At 39.3% G+C, this 14,568-nt stretch overlaps 1 long non-coding RNA gene across 1 annotated transcript; it reads left to right on the forward strand.

Moving 5' to 3' along the window:
- The first annotated feature begins 6,662 nt into the window (after positions 1–6,662).
- On the forward strand, positions 6,663–7,422 carry LOC116094735. The gene is made up of 2 exons (XR_004120279.1): positions 6,663–6,759; positions 7,159–7,422. It is a non-coding gene; the product is annotated as an uncharacterized LOC116094735 (long non-coding RNA).
- Positions 7,423–14,568: the final 7,146 nt, after the last annotated feature.

Here is a 14,568-nt window from a genome sequence, read left to right on the forward strand (position 1 = left end):
GAGTTTGGTAGTACTGTACTCTGTGTGAGTTTGGTAGTACTGTAATCTGTGTGAGTTTGGTAGTACTGGAATCTGTGTCAGTTTGGTAGTACTGGAATCGGTGGCTTACTCTTAGCAGTGAGAATGGTTATTCAGAAAAAGACGGTTTACATAAATCCAGATTCCAGCTTCTCCTCCCTCTATCCCCCCACTTCTTCTCCACCTTCTCCTTCCATCTGGATCCAGTCCCTTTCTGTCTCTCACTGGAAAACAAGCAAATTTCCAGGGGATAATAATATGATAAGATAAAACATAAATGAACACATTAGAATTGGGCAAAACAAACGAACAGAAGGAAAGGAGCCCAAGAGGAAGCATGAGTAACAGAGACCCACTAGTTCTCACCATCAAGAGTTCTATAAATACAAAGTGGAAGCTGTGTGTAAAGTTCCTAGTGCAGACCGATGCAAGTCCTTTTCAAGCTTCAATTTCTGTGAGTTCATGTGAGCTTTGATCACGAGAGATTAGAAGGCCTCCTTTTCTTTGTGTCTTCCATCCCCTCTGACTTTCTTTCTTCATTTGTTTGTTTGTTTGTTTGTTCTTTTTTCTATCTTTTTCCTTTTTTTCTTAACAGTAATATTTGGTTTTACAATGATATGTCCTTGGGTTATTCAATCTCAGGCTCTTGGTCATCCAAGCAGTGCCAGGTATTGGATTCAACTCTCAGAGTAGGCTTTTGTCAGATATTGGTTGGTTACTCCCTTAGCCTTTGTGCCCCCATTGTACTAGCATCCCTTACAGGCAGGATACCATAGCAGACTAACAGGTTTGTGGCTGGATTTATGTTTAACAATTCTCTTTTAGTAGCATGGGGATACCCTTTTGTACCAAAGACACTACAACATAGAGTGAAGGCTTTATGTAGGCACCAGCTCAATTCTCCATGGTCAATAAGCTGTGTTGGTCTTATTTTCATCAACAGGGTCTTGTTGTTAGTCTGTGGAGAAGAATCTACAGCCTTGGCGACAGTCTGGGATATTTGATGGTTCCCATGGCACCCATTTGGACAAAACTCAACTAGATATAATTTAATCCTAGTACTGAAAACTTCATTTGTTGACAATAGATAGGCACTCATCATTATTTTACAATTTCACTTAGATCACCTTCACATATGCATATATTTTAGGAAGTATCTACACTCTTAGGAATTCCATATTAGTGCTCAAATGGAACTTAATTTTAGCCGTCTGTCCTGGTATTCCTCCCTCATCTCCTTCATTCCTCTCCCTCTCCATTGGACCTTCCCATTCACCCCTCCATCCATCCATAACTATCTATTCTATCTTACTTTCCTAACAAGCTCTATCTGGGTACCCTTAGACCCTTACACCATACATAACCTCTGTGGTCCTATGGACTGAAGCTTGGCCATCCTTGACAGCTAACATCCATGTATAAGCAAATATAGAACCATATTTGTTATTTGGGGTTTGTGATACTTTCCTTGGGATGATTTTTATTTTCTAATGCCATCCATTTACCTAAGAATTTCATGATTCCCTTTCTTAATGGCTGAGTAATACAACATTATATAAATGTATTACATTTTCTTTATCCATTTCGTGTTGAGGAATGTTTACATTGTCTCCAATTTCTGGCTACTATAAAGAGCGTGGCAATGAACATGGTTGAGCAAGTGTCCCTATGGTAAGATGTAGTGTCTTTTTGGTATATGACCAAGTGTGGTATAGTTGGATCTTGAGGTAGCTTGGTTTCTGTTTTCCTGAGGAACTGCCACAACGATTTCGATAGTGGCTGTCCAATTTTGCGTTCTCACCAGCAATGGATGACTGTTCCCCTAATTTCTTTTCTGCAAATAATTCAATATAATGAGTTGGCCTTCAGTCTTATGTCTTATCCCTGTCTTGGTTCAAATTTTAATTATAGTTCTTCCTTAATGGAATGGTGATGGGCCCAGAGTGAAAGGCAGGGCTCCTTCACGTAATCTTATGATTGCTGAAAACAGCCCTATTACTCATACTTTATGGGAAAGCTACTTGAAATAAAAAGATTTTGCAAGGAAAATGGCGACAGCAAGGCGTGACTATACATCAAAAAATAAGTAGTTGGAATATAAATAACTCTACTTTTATTAACTTTCTTAGATTCTAGTGCTGTAAGAAAAATCCAACCACTTAAGTTTTTTTGAATTCTCATATCCCTTTTCTAAGTTTTAATGGTATTTCTCACTTTTAAGTCAAACAACGTACTCATAAAATGTAAGAAAATTAGCATTAATTATTATGTAGTGACCAATTCTACTGATAAATTGGGATTAACTATTGGATTGTATAGTTGAGATAATTTAACATTGACCTCTAATGAAATTTCTTTTTAGACAGCAAGAGGGACAGTGAGGCTGAGAGACTGGAGCCAGATTGCCTGGTTTAAGATTTGGCAAGCGCAATGACATTAGACAAAGTATTTAATCTCTTAAAGCCCAATTGCATCCTTCATTAAATGGGATTAATGATAATATAAACAGCCTAGAATTCCTTTGAAGAACAAAGAAGTTAATGTATTAATATATGTAGAAAGAGTCTGTCACATAAGTATTCTGTAAATGTCAATTACTCAGGTCACGTGCCACCCAACCTTGATTCAGTTAACAAGGGCCAGCATGTATAGCAGCAGACAATAATCTCATTCAAATATGCCTAGTTAAATTAAACATAATTTAAATTAAACTTCATTTGTGTAACTGCCATCTATTGTATTCAATCAAAGTTTCTGAACAATGTAGTTCTCAAAAAAATATTGTTATAAAGCAACACATGTGTATTTGGAAAAGAATAAGACTGAATAAAAGCCTTTTTAAAATTCAGTAAAACTGATGTAGATATTGATGCTCAGTTTCACAAAAGAGGAAAATTTACACTCCAGGATGTTTGTCTATAGTGTCAAATAATAAAAATATGATTTTGCGTATTGCTACATGACTGTCATATCCAAATAGATAATGTCAATTCAGAGTTTATTTACTCATTCACATATGTGTACTTATTTTCACATATCTTTGCCTCTGTAAAAATATAAGGGAATAACAAAGTCATGATTAAACAGGAACTATGAAGAGAGGTCTAAGCCCACTGTAAGGAACAGAGGGATGGAAGACAGTGCTTCAGCCTCAGCTAACTTGAGTTATACTATAGATCAAACAGGGTTCTCTGTAACCTGGAAATTAGCACCCACAAAGCCATTAGAGATGTTCCATGATGAGTTTACTCTGGTTCTTCGTCATGTTTACGAAACTAGGGACCATCCCAGACCCTGGCTGCTAAACAATGATCATTCCGGGCATCTAATGAATATTTATTAAATGAACACGTCAGAACCAGTAACATGTTTGGGCTAAGGACATATTGAGACAGGCAGTAAGCTTTCTTTGTAGGGAAATACCTGGGTAGGTTAAAGGAGATCTGGGCAAAGCAAGTACATTAGGAATTCCAGAGAACAGGGCCACCCACAAATTCTGTATCTACTGACAAACTATCTGTCGTATATGTATAATAAGTTCTGGTTTTCCTGGTAAGATTTCGACTTACCCATGTGCCTCAAAATTTAATTCATTTCAATAAACTTAGAGGCTGGATCCTTCACTATTCCCTGGGATAACTCCTCCATCAGTCTGTGCTGAATTGCAGTGTCTCAAGGATGGCACGGTTTCTGGTCTACAAAGGGACTGCATCCATTCTTCTACCTCAAAATGGAGTCAAAGACTGCTTGAAAAATGGTATCTCCTAGGGCAAAAACCACACTTTTGTACAATATGGAGTTACATAGTATAGGACATAGCCTGATGACAACTTAATAAAGCCTACATTGATTTTCTATTATAAAAATATATATATAGCTGAAAAATATCTTCATTTTCTAAATTTTGCTCTTATCTTTATCTGTTATTATGTATAGTCACTTTCCCTAAAATTTTATTTGCCTTTTGGTGAGATGACCTTGAATGAATTTTTTATAGGTAGTGTAAAGAATACGGTTTTTTTGATGTAGTGCATATCTGAGAATATATTTACAGGTACCCTTATTAATTTATCTAGAAATAGAAATTTATTTCAGGTTATTGAGGGTTTCCAAAGTGGTTTTAGACTAGACTGGGCACATTCAGGGTGGTAAGGACACAGATCAAAGTGTCTTTAGCTAATCATTATTCTTCAAGAAATTTTATTTACACTTATTCTTTAGATGAAAGATTTTGAACTTCACCCCGTCCTTTCTCTCCCTCTTCCATTTCCCTTGCTTCTCAACTTGCCTTGTTTTTGTTTATGTTTTGTTTCTTTCCTGGCTAAACCAGTGCTTTAAATTTTCATTGTGATGTGACTTAATGCCTGTTTATCTTAGTCTAATTCATCAATCAACATCATTAAATCCTAGGGATCTGCTTTGATTATGTTATTATCCCTTTTTTAATATGTGGATATTTTTCTGGCTTATTTTTTTTTCATTTTAAAATTTGGTGCATTGCTTTGTTTTGTAGTTTTGGTTTTAGAATTTCATAGGTAAGTACACACACACACACACATACACACACACACACGCATGCACACACAATTTAATTGGCATTACTCTGCACAGGTAGTAGACAAAGCCAACAATGCTCTTCTCAGCAACCAACAAGAGGCAGGTGTGAGAAAATTCTCTGTAAGTTGTTGGTTCAGATGGTGTTCAAGTGGCACACCCCTAAACAAGTCTTCTATAATTTTTTGATCATTTCTAAGTTTTCTATCATTGTCCTCCTCTTCCCAGAGAATTTTTTAATCATTACTGTCTAACCCATTTATCTCATCGAAGACACACCTCAGAAAGGAAAATGACTAAAAATTTATGAGTAACCATTTTAAACAGTGAAACCAGCAATTTAAAGCCAAAGGCAACCAAAACGGGGAGAACAGAGATGCTGTTAACCGCCGAGACAGAAAGCAACAGGAAACAACACCAAAGTCAAAACGTACCTCTCGTTTCAAAAGCTGGGGGAAAAGTCATAAAACTGACAAATATGGGATATTTGGCAAGAAAAAAAAGATAAGAAGGAAGCATAAACAGCAAGTTTCAGGAACCAAATCAAAAAATAAAAATAAAATATCATAACGACAAGTCCTACATTAAAAGAGAACATGAAAATTGGGCAAAGAAGCCCGAGGCAACCCAAGTTTGCATCAAATGATCAATTTCCTATGAGATCAGAACTTCCCAACACCAGGCGGAGGAAGTAAAAAACAAAACTGAAGCAATGTGCAGTTATTACAAGTGAACTCAGTCAGGCCTGGTAACTTCCAGCCAGTTCGTAGGAATAGATAGGAAGACAAGTTGAGGCCAGCATAAGCAACACTGCAATATCTCATCTGAAGCACCAAACAAGGAAGGAAAACCAGATAAAAAGGAGAAGAAAAGGTAGAGCCGGAACCACCAAGTATTACGTGCCAAGGCACTTAATTAGTATTCAAAGGGCCTCTGAGCTCTGCTGTCACCACAAATAATCAATAATTCTAAAATTCCCACAACCTCAGGGTAAGATTGTGTTTTGGGGGGCTGACACTTAGACAATTTTCAAAACCGTATTTAAGGAAAATAATTCAAGATTATGAAGAAGTGGTCCAGTGGTTGAGAGATCTCCTTCATTTCTCAGAGGATTTCAGTTTGGTTCCCAGCCACCCCTTTAAGTAGATCGCAACCACGTAGTAACTCCAGCTCCAGGAGATCCACCATCCTGTTCTGGCCACTATGTGTATGGCTTTCACTCACACAGGTATTCACATACATAAAAAAATAATCTTAAAATGAAAAATAGCTTAATATTTCATGAGGATTATGTTTTATTAAAAGTAGATCACAATAAAATAAAATTATTGAAACTTAATAATCATAAAATACAACAAAGCACCTAAAAACAAAGCAGTATTTTGGTTGCATAAGTACCTAAAATCTTTATGAGGTTTATATCTCTACAAACACTGTCCTCTCCCTTATGTAATAAAATAATTTTACAATATTTTCTATGGTCAGAACATAAACATTTAAGACTTTTCTTCTTTCTTCTCGTTAGGTTTGAAATTTTTTCTCCTTCAGATTATTTACTTGTTATAATGTTACATTAAGTTTTAAGATTGTACTTTTGAGAAAAACCACTCAAGTTTGCTTAATGTATGCGCTAGACCATTGTCAGGTACACTTCTGTTGGGAGAGGACTTTTATTTTGAACATCTCAACGGAAAGATGAAAAGATATAAGGTATACAACTAATGAGAGCAGAATTCTCAGGAACCAAGCTCAGGAAGAAAGGTTTTGCTGACCTGGGCCCTTTCTTGTTAACAATTTCTGCACCGTGGCTGTCATAAAGAGCTCTCTCTTATTCACCATGTGCTGCCATGGTAATCAGCTCACCGCAGACCCAGACCCGATGGGGACATTCTGAAACCGTAGGCCCACGTTACTCATTCCTCTCTTTTTTTTTTTTTTTTTTTTTTTTTCGGTTTTTCGAGACAGGGTTTCTCTGTGTAGCCTTGGCTGTCCTGGAACTCGCTCTGTAGACCAGGCTGGCCTCGAACTCAGAAATCCGCCTGCCTCTGCCTCCCAAGTGCTGGGATTAAAGGCATGCGCCACCACCGCCCGGCTACTCATTCCTCTCTTAAGCTGCTACGTCAGACATTTTGATGCAGCAACAGAAGGGTGTCCAGGTTCGCTGGACTCCTGCACCTGTTTTGTTTGGTAAGCAGCCCTGGAAGGATAATTCAGACAGAGCGACCTTGAAATTTGTACACTTGATATTTTGAGGCATCACTAATGTTATTTCAATTAAATACAGTAGGCTTACCATGTAGCTGTAATATTGGCCACAATTATTTTCTTTGTAAAATGGCATCTGGAAAGTTATATATTCACAGCATTGTAATATTAGTCTAAAATGAGAAAGAGGGTTTTCGTTTGAGGAGATGACTTTAGAAGCTAAGGGAATCTACCACCTATGTGATTCCATCTATTCTGAGGGGGAATTCTTGTGCCCCCCAAATGCTTCTTCCCTTTCACCATACTCCTCTCACCACTGGTCTCAACCTCCACTTTTCCTGTTAATGTCTAAGTTCTAAAAGATGCACTCCCTTTCTGCAGGGGCAGCCATCGTGTGCATCATCAAGGGTACATAGTGTCTTGAGAGCCGTGGACATCCTTCTTCTATTTTATGCGGATTTAATTAGGCCGTTTCTCAGAACTTAACACCCTGTTGGAAGAGCCCACAAAGATCTGCAGAATCCTCAAGCCTTCAGCTAGAGCCTGTGTGGGAAATCCTTCACAAAATATGAGTTTTGTCAATTTGAATATTATTTTATGTAGAAAATACGCATGCTAGATACCATGGATGTTAGTTTTATTGTAGACAGTGAATTTGTTGTAAAGTATTACTTATGATTTTTTTTTTTTTTTGGAGACTTGCTATTATGTCCTGCAGGCTGTCCTTGAAAATCTGCTATGTAGCTGAGGACAACCTTGAACTGAGAATCTGATCCTCCTGCCTCTGCCTCTTGTGTTCTGGGAATGTTATCGAGGGATTTTGTTTTGTTTTGTTTTCTTGTTTATATTTGTTTGTTATTTGGGGGAGGAGGAATTTTTTTATTATTAACAAGAAGAGCAACCTTTTTGGTCAGACTTTTCCACTCAGTTTTGCAAATTTTTTCTTGCATATATGCCGCAATCAGTCTGCTCTTCTGCTGATGAGACCTTAAGGCATTTCCAGTTCCTGACTATGACAAATAATGTTCCCATGAACCTTCTCAACCGTGTTCTTCAGTGGGTTGTACACACCTACTTGTGAATCCCTGGAAGCGAGGCTATCAGGTTCTGGAGTCTGCATGGACTCCACTGAAATAATGACTGGCAAAGACCTCCCAGCCCTTGACCAGTGTCCAGTGGCTCCCACTCTGTAGACTGCTTTTCTTCCAACACTTGGGGATGGCTGAGGCTCACTCAGCCTCTCTGCTGTGAGATGAGAGAATGTGTTTGACACATGTTAAATTAAAACAGAAATCTAAGCTCTGTTGTGTGATTTTTCTGGTAATCGCACAACTCTTACAATATTAGGGTATAGAAAAAAATCTGTAGGAATGACTTTCTATTATTTTTGAGAAATGCTGCCAGTAGCTTGCCTTTCCCCTAGCCTGTGACCAAGGTAATAATGTGCTATGAGACCATTTATAAGTATGTACTCATTCTTATTACACATTCTTTATACTCAGTCTTTTTAAAATTAACTGGGCTTTAAGAAAAACACTGTGCTCAATCTTCCTGCACCTTTGACCTCCAATGTACTAACCTACAAGCTCAGAATAATGTACAGCTTTAATGTAGCATGTTCCCTTTTTTTTTTCCTTTGTGACCTATCCATGCCCTTGACTCAGGACAATGTATGTGTGTGCATAAGATATCGTGGTTAGTTCTCATTCTCTTTCTATGCTGTATTTGCCAAACAGAGAGGACCATGTTTATTATAGATATCAGACCAAAATAGATCAGCACTCTTCTGGATAAATCAGAACCACTCTTGGATAAATGACAGACACTAAAGGTCAATTTTTTTTTCCTTTGCATCAGGTCAAGGCCAATTCAATCTACTGTTGGCTCTCTGATCTAAAGGATTTTAGAGTCATCTTTCTGAACCTCAGTCTTTAGCCTTCAGGATAATGTATAGCACCCTGTAACCCAACAGGTCATGCAGGATTAGTCAGGGAGAAGACATGGGGTAACAGTCTGAAATAGTAAAAGCTACAGCCACTGAAGTCTTCTGACTTTTAGGTTCATACTGAATTTACTAGCAAACCCAAATTCACTAAACATTTATAACATGTGGAGGATGTGGAAGTCAACCTTGTGAAGGAAAAAGTGGAATGGAGAAGAAGGCACCACCTGCTGCTCTGGTCCTCAAAGAGATCTGCCTTACTCGAGATGTGATCAGAGATGACTCCAGGAATACAAATGAAACAGCAAAAAGGGACCAAGGACAGGGCATAATTGCTTTCCCCGTCTTCATGAAAGTCCTAATGGATGATGGATGTTCCCTGCCTCCTCCTTCTGAGTTGCCTCATCAGGCAGGTCTTCACTAGGGCACCATGACGGGCAAGTGAGATACAAATGGTTGAGGATTTAGGGGCTTTGGATTGGCTCAAACGCTGTATATAAGTTTATGCAATAAACTCAGATCTGCACCCTGATGGTGGCCTCTAGCGTCTGATTTCCCAAGGTTCATCAAATGACTCCATTTCCTCTCAGCCCCCATCCTTGGTCCTGTTCTCACACTAGTAGCTAATCCTGAATTTTGATCTCTGCAAGGAATAGTTTTTCTAATCAATCTTTCAAAAAAAAAAATGATTTGAGATGTATTCTTGTTTCATTGCTTCTATAGGACCATGTCTTGGGTTGCTGGTGTTTTACTTTAGTCAGGATATAAATCAATGGTCAAAGACAACTGGTAGATATTGCTAGACTTGCTTTAACTTATGAATCTTTTATGGCATGGGGAATTGCCTCCCAAAGGTCTAGGGTTAAAGGCTTAGTCTCAACTGATGAAGTGTGGAAGCTTTAAAATTGAGAGGTCCGTAAGATATCAAAGACATGGCCTTGAGTAGAACAGTAGAACCTAGGTCTATCTCCTTTCTCTAGGTTATATCAGACCCTGTAGTGAATTGATCTTGCTCGACCATATATCTGCCATGATGTGCTTCTTTACTACAGAACCAAAAGCAGTGGGGCCAATATCACAGACTGGACACTCAACAGTATGTTTCTTACTGATAATCTTAGATATTTATCACAGCAGCAGAAAGTTGACAATTAGAATATTTTATGTAGTTATTACCTCTGAATGAAAATCATCATACCAGAATGGAGGAGGGAGGCTCATAAGTCTCAGGAAACTCAGAAAGTTCCAAGACTCCTGAGACTCAAGGTTACATGAGCAGTAAACATGTACTGGCGAGTAGGAGTTTGCTTTTGGCGAAACTGCCCACGTGTAGGGCAGAGAGCTTTGAGGGTACAGCTATAGGATGTTGTCAGCCGTGTTTGTGCGTACTTGTCAGTGACATACATAACTTTGATTTACCAATACTCCCGTAAGTACCTTCAGTAAATGTATTGTTTTACTCTAGATTAGAGAGTTGCTTTGTTTGTTTGTCACTGGTGCCTTTCTGAAGTGAATGTACATTTGTTCATCTCTCTCCTGGAAAAGCCACACAGGCAGATCAAAGTGATGCTGAGGGGTCCACTGAATATGACTGCCTCTTTTCTTCCTTAAATTCACTAGGATTTGTCAAAGTTCAGCATTTCTACATCCTTATTTGGCACCAAGCGTGTTTTCACAATTTGGATCAGGAGGAAATAACTGGAGCCAAACACACAAGAAAGTACATGTTAAAAAAGAGATTATGGCATGATGACTCAGCAGTAATCAGTGGAAGGACAGTGTTGTTCTCAAAGGCCATCATTATTATTTATTGAGAACTGGATTAGCTCAATAATGACATCAGGAACACTTCCATGAAGCCAAGTTTCTAGGCAGGGTTTCACAAGACAGAGGGGACAATGGTCTTCCTCCTTTCCTCCTCTCCTTTTCTTTGAAAACCCTTATAAAAGTAACCAAGTACATTTCCCATAAACACTGGAAGAGTAATATATAACCATCAGTTGAATGCCAAGTCCTAGACTGCCTGCAGCCTTCACTGCCCAGCTCCCTTTGAGAGGTTCTGCTGCTTGGACTGGGAAGCAGCTGGGAGACCAGGGGCATCAATGCTTTTGAAGAAGAAGATTCTGGCCCTCTTGTCCACTTTTTATTGTTACGTGCAGTCATAATTTCTAACTAAACTTTCCCTGGTACCTTGGATTCTGTTGCATTTCTGCCATTACTGATGGGTCTCTGCTTTTCAGAGCATCATCTTCTGAGCCTTAGCATGGTGGCCTCACTCTACTCAGGGATTGCCATATTGGTCCTCTCTCAGATTCCTAGAGTTCCTCTCCTTTTCTCCTGTTCCTGCCCAAGTGTCCGGTGACTACTCAGTCAGCACAGCTTTCTTCTTTTCCTAACTACTGACAGGACAGAGATGCAGCCTTTATGCGGTGGGAGCACTGATTTTTGTTTCTGCTTCGCTTCTAAAAAGGAGATCTTACATAAACCACACCTTACTGTTAGTGTAGGTGGAATGGTAACCAACCCAACTCAACCCAACCCAAACCAAACCAAACCAACCAAACCCAAACCAAACCAAACCAAACCAAACAACCAAACAACCAAAAAAACACTTCACAGTATGCAGTAAATGACTTATTTAGCTCTTATATTTACTGTTAGATCGACTAAGCTGCTCTGCCCAGCAATAAGTCTTGCATTGTCTGTCATGTTCCAGTGGCCATAAACCATCCATCTCCTGACCCTTCACAGGAATCCATTTAATTACTAACAGATTTTCCCCAGATGCCTTTCTCGTGTCGTGCTTTCGAAGACAGTTTATCATAGTATATAAAGTTTCTTAATCTCACATTTTGACATCTTGTGCAAAATAACTCTTATATTGTTCGCCTTGCTTTTGGAAGGTGCTCCTGTGATTGTTGGATGGTCTGCTATTTCTTTGGTTCTGTACTCTAGATGTTATTTGAGACTCCCCTCCCCTCCACTTTTTGACAACCAAAGATGACTTCTGAGGACATTACCCCCTGCCCTCAGGTTGAGAATTACTTGTCTAGAGGAAGAGAAAATTAGTAAAGGAAGACTTGGAGGGGTGAAGCTCACGGCATACTCCTACGGTTTCAGGCTTATCTAAATCCATTCTTTAATTCTGAGTGGACAGAGTTTTGTTTGACTGAGACCTGCTTGGGGCTGCTGGAAAGAACTGGGGACACTGAGATCAAAGTCATGGATCTGATGCTGAAGGGGGCCTTTCTTAGCAAGTCAGATCCTAATCCCATGCAACAGTAGTTTGGAAGCTCATTCTATTAACACCAATGTCCTGTCAACCTTTAGGCTCCATTTCTTCACTGACCAGGTAACTACTTCTAGAAAATTCTGAGATGTCCTTCAGTGCTTTTTTAAAAATACACCAATGGACATGAGTACAAGCCATCTTTTTATCTCACCTCTCAAAGATGATAGGTTTACCCCTTTCTCCCTTACCAAAAAACCATAGAACTCTCCCATATTAGCATTTCTTCTGTGCAAACAATTGTATAACGTTGCTATAAATATACTCATGCATTTTTAGCTAATTTATTCATTTACTTTATGACCTGTTTCCCCTCCCTCCTCTTCTCAGAGTCCTTCACTTCCAACCCCACCCCCATTCACTCTCCCTCCATTTCCCATCAGAATAGAGGAAGTCTTCCATTGATATCAATCAGCCCTGGCTTATCAAGTTGCAGTATGACTAGGCACATCCTATCCTATGAGGCTAGATGAGGCAGCTGCATAGGAGGAAAGGGTCCCAAAGGCAGAGTCAGAGACAGCCCTGTTCCTGCTGTTCTATATGAAGATCAAGCTGCACAACTATTACATGTGTGCAGAGGGCCTAGGTCAATCCATACATAGTCCCCGGTTGGCAGTTAAGTCTCTGTGAGACCCTATGAACCCAGATTAGTTGGTTTTCTTTGAACCCTCTGGCTCCTATAATCCTTCCTTACCCTCTTCCACAGAATTCTCCAAGTTCCATCCTACTGTTTAGCGGTGGCCCTCTGCATCTGTTTCCATCAGTTTCTCGGGGAAGCCTCCCTGATGTCGATTATGCTAGGCTCCTGTCTGCAAGGAGAGCCTATCATGAGTAGTGTCAGGAGTGGGATCTCTCTCAAAGCATGGGTCTCAAGCTGAGCCAGTAATTGGTTTGCTATTGCCTTAATTTTTGCTCCATCTTTACCCATGCAAGACTTGTAGGCAGGACAAATTGTGGGTTGAAGGTTTTGTGTCTGGGTTGTATAGTAATGTATTTAATTTCTCTCAATGCAGTACATTTTTTCCTCTTATAAAAAGCAGTAAGTTGAAAATATATATATAAAGAGGTTGAATTACAGTCAGGCCTGGTAGCACAAGCCTGTAAACCAAATACCTGAGAGTTATCTTCATAGAATACCCTGGATTCTACCCCCACCCCAAATCCACAAATCCTTTGCACAGACTCCTCTTGTCCTAAGGCTTGTTGAAACATGTCCAGTGAAAGAGAAATATGGGGTCTAGGGAAACAGTGATCGTTTCTAATTTCATATAAATGAGGACAATATAAACATGTGTCATGCATTGTACAGCTAGCAGTTAATTCTAATTCAACCTCATCTGGATAGTCTAAGTACCTGAATTTCCATGTTCGCCTTCCTGTGGACATATTCACCTCCAACCTCTATTACTACCCTAGGCTCTTCTTTTTGTTTTCCTTTTCCTTTAATATATCTTGCATGAGACAAATAAAGAATAGTATATCAAGGAGAGTTCTTCCTTTCAAAGTCTTTTCTTGGAAAATTTCATTTTCATGGTTATGAAGCAAGAGTCTACACATAAAGAATTCACCACCTCTACTTTCCTCCTGAAGACCTTGTTGTCCATCTGCCAACCTTGGAACATTCATCTTGAGCTCACTATGCTAAGGTGCTTTTGTATGCCTGTAGAAACCTGACCACACAGCTTGCTCCATCTTCAGGACTGCTTTGTTGTACTGGTTTAGAATCAGAGGTAGATTCTTCTTAACCCAAGAGAGCATCCATTCATCTTGACATCAAAATATCTGCATATAGTTGAGATAGTGTGAGGAAGTACATATATGTTAAATGTACCACCATTCTAGGAGTTCACCAGGGAAGCACTGCTTAACAGACTTGCACTTAAAAGTGAAGAAGTACTTGCAAAGATAATCTCCTCTATTTTAAGTGATTTAAGGTAAAGATTCCTAAGGCATGAAATCTGCTTTGGAAGCCGAAGATCATGTTGAATCAGGACAGAAAGCCCAGGGCCGTGCTTTATTCAAATTGAAAAATGAAAGAATTTGGTTGATAATTATTATATTTAGAGTCTGCAACATGTCTGTTTAAGGACAGCATAAATTAGTGATGTATGTTTTTTACTTAAGATTATAGAATAAGCAAAGAAACTAACAGAATATTTTGATTTCTTTTCTTTTTTCCTGAGAGGCTCTGACAGTACCTGACTAATACAGATGTAGAGGTTCACAGTCATCCATTGAACTGAGTACAGGGTCCCCAATGAAGGAGCTAGAGAAAGGACTTATGGAGCTGAAGGGTTTTCAGCTCCTTAGGAGGAACAACAATATGAACTAACTAGCACCCTCAGAGCTCCCAGGGTCTCAACCTCCAACCAAGGACTGCACATGGTGGGTCTGATTGTTCTGGCAGCATGTGTATAGTAGAGGATTGCAAATTTGATCATCAATAGGAGGAGAGGACCTCAGTTCTGTGAAGGTTCTGTGCCCCAGTGTAGGGGAATGCCAGGGCCAATAAGTGGGAGAGGGTGGGATGGCAGGCATGGGGAGGGGGGAGGCAACAGGG

The sequence above is a fragment of the Mastomys coucha genome, unplaced genomic scaffold, assembly GCF_008632895.1.
Source record: "Mastomys coucha isolate ucsf_1 unplaced genomic scaffold, UCSF_Mcou_1 pScaffold17, whole genome shotgun sequence".
Taxonomy (NCBI): domain Eukaryota; kingdom Metazoa; phylum Chordata; class Mammalia; order Rodentia; family Muridae; genus Mastomys; species Mastomys coucha.